The sequence below is a fragment of the Saccopteryx leptura genome, chromosome 2, assembly GCF_036850995.1.
Source record: "Saccopteryx leptura isolate mSacLep1 chromosome 2, mSacLep1_pri_phased_curated, whole genome shotgun sequence".
NCBI classification, from domain to species: domain Eukaryota; kingdom Metazoa; phylum Chordata; class Mammalia; order Chiroptera; family Emballonuridae; genus Saccopteryx; species Saccopteryx leptura.
This window is the reverse complement of record NC_089504.1, coordinates 166,665,722-166,671,721: the sequence shown is the minus strand read 5'-3', so window position 1 is coordinate 166,671,721 and position 6,000 is coordinate 166,665,722.

Below are 6,000 nucleotides of genomic sequence, written 5' to 3'. Positions count from 1 at the left end.
GGGCTCCAGGCCTGGGGCTGAGGACCCACACCTCTCAGAGTGACCCTCCCTGCAGTGAGAGTCCCTCTGGACCCTCAGCTGCCACTCACTCCGGGGAGCAGGGCAGCCCTTTCTGCATCTCTGCCCTTCCTACCGGTCTCAGTGTGGCTTCTTCTGTGATCCTTGGTTATAGACTCCTCTTCGTTTAGTCCAAAGTTGGTTTTTCAAGATGATTATTCTTGAATTAAGTTGTAATCCAATTTGGTCCCGGGAGGTGGCAGTTGGAATGTTCACCTACTCCGTCACCATCTTCCCCTCACCACACACACACACAGACTCATATTTTTTAAATAAGAAAATTTTTTTATAATTTTCCTTTAGATTTCATTTATTGATTTAAGAGAGGGAGAAGGAGAGAGAGAGAGAAAAGGAGAGAAAAGGGAAGAAATGGGAAGCATCAACTTGTACTAATTGCTTCCTGTATGTACCTTGACCAGGCAAGCCTAGGGTTTTGAACTGGTGAAAATATACTCATTGAGTTCACTAATTCTACATCTAGAACTAATCTAAGAAAATAATCAAGTAGGAAGTTGGAAATTAAGTGTCTAACATTAAGATTTTGGAAAACTAAATTATGGTATACACATTCATTAGAATATTATATAATCTTTAAAGCTGCTGTTTTCAGAGTGCTTGATGATCTGAGGGAATACTTATTTCTTTTGACTCGTACATCAAAAAGGGCAGGACAAAACAGAATCTATATCGAACAATCTTTTTATAACAATGTAGTTGTGATAGGCTGAAAAATGGCCCTTTAAAATACCTATGTCCTAATACCTGGAACCTGTGAATGTTACTTTCTATGGCAAAAAACAAAAACAAGTAAAAATGCCAACACAAAAAAAAAAAAAAAAAAGAAAAGAAAAGAAAAAAGAAAACACCAAAAAGAAAAAAGAGTGAAATGGAGAGATTATTCTGGATTATTTATGTAGGCCCCAGCAGCCATCACAAGTGCCCTTACATGAGAGAGGCAAAGGAAGCCCTGGAAGGGTGGCTTGGTTGCTGAGGGCACCATCTCAAAGAGCAGAGGCTGCTGGTTCAGTCCCGGATCAGGGCACATACAGAAAAAGATTGATGCTTCTTTCTCTTTCTATCCCTTCCTCTCTTGCTAAAATCAATAAATAAGTTTTTTTTTTTTTTTTTTTTTAAAAAGAGAGAGGCAGCCTGACCAGACAGTGGCACAGTGAATAGAGTGTTGGACTGCGATGCAGAAGACCCAGGTTCAAATCCTCAAGGTCGCCAGCTTGAGCACAGGCTTACTGGCTTGAACATGGGGTCACTGGCTTCAGCCCAAGGTCTCTGGCTTGAGCTAGGGGTCATTCACTCTGCTGCAGCCCCCTGGTCAGGGAACATATGAGAAAGTAGTCATTGAACAACTAAGGAGCCGCAATGAAGAATTGATGCTTCTCATCTCCCTTCCTGTTTGTCCCTGTCTGTCCCTCTCTCTGCCATTGTAAAAAAAAAAAAGAAAAAAGAAAAAAGACAGAAGTAGATTTTATACATGCATGTATGCCCACACAATATGAAGAAAGAGCAGCAAACAATTCAATGTCGGCCTTGGAGAGTGGAGCATTGCAGCCACAAGCCAAGTAATGTCATTATCCACCAGAAGCTGGAAGAAGCAAGTAACAGATATTCTCCTTCAATCTCTAGAATGTAGCTCTGCCCATGTCTTGATTTTAGCCTAGTGATCCTAATTTTGGACTCTGGCCTCCAGAACTGTGAGAGAATAAATTTTCATTGTTTTAAGCAACCAAATTTGTGATGATTTGTTACAGCGGTCCTAGGAAACAAATACTACAGCAGTGTGTCTACCACTGTATGACAAACAACCCAGAATTTAGGGTCAGAAAAAAAATGTCACCTGACCTGTGGTGGCGCAGTGGATAAAGTATTGACCTGGAGTGCTGAGATTGCCAGTTCAAAACCCTGTGCTTGCCAAGTCAAGTCACATACAGAAAGGAACTACTACAAATTGATGCTTCCTGCTTCTGATCCTTCTTTCTCTCTCTCTAAAATGAAATGAAGAGAAATAAAATAAAATAAAAAATTTAAAAATGTCAGACAAAAAAACTGTCAGAGCATTTCATTATGTTCATGGGTTCTGAGGGTCAGGAATCTGGATAGGATAGCGCCACAATAACTTGCCTGCACTCCACAATGTCTGCACCCTCAGTTAGTGTAAGGTCGGGGGATAATGGAGGATGGTCACATGGGGAACTCAAGCCCAGGAACTATGGCTAGGACCTCTCACAACCAAGCATGCCAAAAGAAACTTCCCAAGAGCCCTTTGGAAAAGAGCGACACCTCTGTCAGCCAATGAGATTTTACCACATCATATTAGCTCGACCACCCTAGGGACCCTTTAAATATCTCCCACACAGGTCACCCCTTGCGACTTCTCTGAGCCCTGCCCCCCAGGACCAGAGAACCTCGTTGGGCGGGAAGCGCTCTGTATTCAATAAAGCCTTTTATTATTCCACACTTCGTGGCTCCAGCCCCTTCCTTCCTTCTCAGTGGGGAAAAATACCTTACATTTTGGTGCTGAAACCTGGGAGGAGTTAGAAGTCTGCAAGGACTGCTCCTCTTCCCTTCCCCTCCGAGAAAGAACCAGGATTTCTGACCTTCCACCCATTTTGGCGCATAGTGCAATAAGTCCCCTGCCTCCAGCCACCCTTGAGTTCTTTCCGTCGAGACTCTCTGTCTGAAAACCATAGCTATTTCAGGGACCTCTTTCCATCCGAGTGCATGTGCTCGTGGAGATGTCCTGAGCACATCCACTTTACCTTATTCGTCCTTGGCCAGAGCTTGAGTTTTAGGATGCTGATACTGAACTCTGACCACTCTGAGGACTGAGGGCAGCCGTGGGGGCACAGGAATTTCCTTCCCTAAAGAAGAAGAAACTGTTCTTCTCTGCTGTGGCCAGGCCACAGAACCCACTTGAATTAGCCTCCTGAAGGAACTTTTGGTTTTAACACCCTCACCAGTTTAACTATTGCCAAAAGCTGGGAACTGATTGGAGATCTCTTACATACAAAGCTTCTAGTTATTCGTGCACCCGTCCTTAATCTCTGTGCCACCTGTTCCACCATGCAGGCCCTTTTACTGGCCAGAGAAACCTCACCTAAAACCTCCACTCCTGATCTTTCCTTCTCCGCGGACTCCCAACTCTCTTTCCTTCCTGCCTGACCCCTGGCGGTGCCCCTCTCTCGGGACTTCTCTCTGGTCCCTCTGCGGACCTCTTTCGTTCGAGTCTCTTCCCTCTGAGAGCCCCCTCCCCTCCCTTCACAAAATCCTGTCTCTTATTCACCAATATCATACTGGCCAGGGGCCCCTCCCTTTTCCACTGTGTTCTTAAATCCCTCCTCCATCAGGCCATTCTCCACTTACTATTGGCTCTTACACTAGTTTGCAGGACCCCAAGGCCCAACCCCAATTTTCTTGCAGGAAGTTCTGGCCTTGTCCTGCCTTTGGCTCCAGCGTTTCCTGCTGGATCTGGGTGCCGGGCTCCCCACGAGCCCCCCTCCTCTTATTCTCAACCCCCAAACCCCTATCCGGAACCTGTGAACAAGGCATTTAAAGTTTTTAATGGTCACTGCTAGTAGAAAAAGGCCAAGGCTGTTCTCCAGGCCTGCATGCAGCAGAAGGTAACGCTCCAAACCCAGGCTCTTGTGGCAGCCCTGGGGCCAGCAGAGCAACAGAGGCAAGGCACAGGAGGTGCCCGACCCTAGTCTAAGCCGCAAAGAGAAAATCCCACCAGAAGCTTGCTTTAAGTGTGGCAAGCAGGGTCACTGGTCCTGGCAGGGCCCCTGCCCGCAGCTGCCCACTGAGCCCTGCCCTGACTGCAAGCAACCCAGTCACTGGTGGAGCAATTGCCCCTTTGGGCAACAGGCTTTTCCTCAGCACCTCTAGGTGGAGGACAAGCCGCCTGAATGGGAGGCCAATCCAGCCAGGTGAGTGCATCGCTCAAACTCCTAGGACACAGCCTGGACTCGGAGAACCCAGGGTATGCTGCAACTAGTGGGTAAGTCCATTTCATTTCTTATGGACATGGGGGCTACCTTCTCTGTTTTGCCATCACACTCTGGACCTCTAGTTCCCTCACAGGTCTCGGTTATGGGAATGGATGGGACCCCTCCCCTTCTCCTTTTTACGCCACTCCTGACATGCAGTTTTGCCTCAAGCTTGCCTCCATACAGGACCACTGGCAGTTGGAACCACTGGACTCCATCCATCTCCAGCTCAGCAAAAGGCTGGACCCTCCAAATCCCCCTATTACTCCTCCTTTTTTTTTTTTTTAATCCTTACAGGACCACATCTGCAAAGTTTCTCCAGTCACAGCCACACAGATGTTCCTCCTGACACCCCTCAAAACCACCACCGGCCAATCTCCCCTCCCCACGACGCCCCTAATCAGCAGGAAGTAGCCAGATGAATAAACGGTGCCCCTATTCTATTTAACACAAAAGGTTAGTATGTAAGGTTGGTGGATAATGGGGAAGGTCACGTGGGTGGCTCAGGCCCGGGAACTTTGGCTAGGACTGCCCACAACCAAGTGCGCCAAAAGAAACTTCCCAGGAGTCCTTGGGAAAAGAGCAACACCTCCGTCAGCCAGTGAGATTTCACCACGTCATATTAGCTTGACCACCCTAGGGACCCTTTAAATATCTCCCACATCGGTCACCCCTTGCGACTTCACTTAGCCCTGCACCTCCCCCCCCCCCCCCCCCCCCCCGACCAGAGAACCTCATTGGGCGGGATGCACTCTGTACTCAATAAAGCCTTTTATTATTCCACACTTCGTGGCTCCGGCCCCTTCCTTCCTTCTAGGTGGGGAAAAATACTTTACAGTTAGGAAGAGAGCTGATCCCCAATCTAGGTCCACTTATGTCGGGGTAGAAATTATGTAGAGGTTTCTTTACTCATACATTAGCTGCCTAGTCTTAAATGAGACAAAAATTGGGCTCATTTTGGATTGTTAATCTAAGTGCCTTTTCATGTGGCTTGGGCTCCCTCACAGTATGGTAGCTTTGGGCTTGCCAGGCTTTTTATAGTGAGTCCCATGCCCACAAATGATTTACATTTCTTCACATCCAAGTTCTCTCCTCCTAAAGCTTCATCTCCCTGAGGCATTGGGTTTAGGCTCAAGGCCCACGTCTTATAATGAAAAGCAAGTGCAGGTATATCACAGTTTCCTTGGGTATGGTTCCACTTCATCTGAAAACCCATGAATTAAAGAGACAAGTTTTCTGCCACTCCTCCCTCAAATGAACCCAATATCCAGTGGTGAGGAAGGTGTGAGATAACTGTTCTCTCCTAAAATGGAGAGAACAGAACACAGCAGTCATTGGTTTACATCCCAGCATATATGGCCCATTTACTGATTAAGACTTTGTTCTGCTCCCAGGTAGTGATGATCTGGGGCTTTTCCTCTATCTTGTAGTAGGTCTTTATTCTTGTTTCATTTCCCATAAAATGTAGCTAGTGCTTACAATTAAAACAATATTTATTGACTTTAGAGAGAGGAAAGGAGATAGTGGGAGAGGGACAGGAATGTGCCCTGACCAGGGATTGAACTGGAGACCTCTGTGCTTTGGGACGATACTCTAGCCAACTGAGCTATCCAGCCAGGGCATGTTTGCAGTTTTAAAGCCTGCTTTCTGTGTAGAATTTTGGGGGGACAAAGACCTCATTTAATTTTGTACTATCTCTGTTCCTTTAGATTCAAGCTGATATAATTCCTTTACAATCTTTGTGGATTTTTTTACGTTTCAATTCATAGAAATCCATTCTATTAGATAAAACTACCCAAAAATCTCAGACATAAGCCTTTTCTTTTTTGAGCCCTCATGAAACTGCTATGAAACAATGCCTTTAAGATTTTTACTAACTATTGTTTAATAGAGATGATAAGTCTTGCCTTAAAATCCTTAAAAGGCTGAAAGGTCCAGATATATC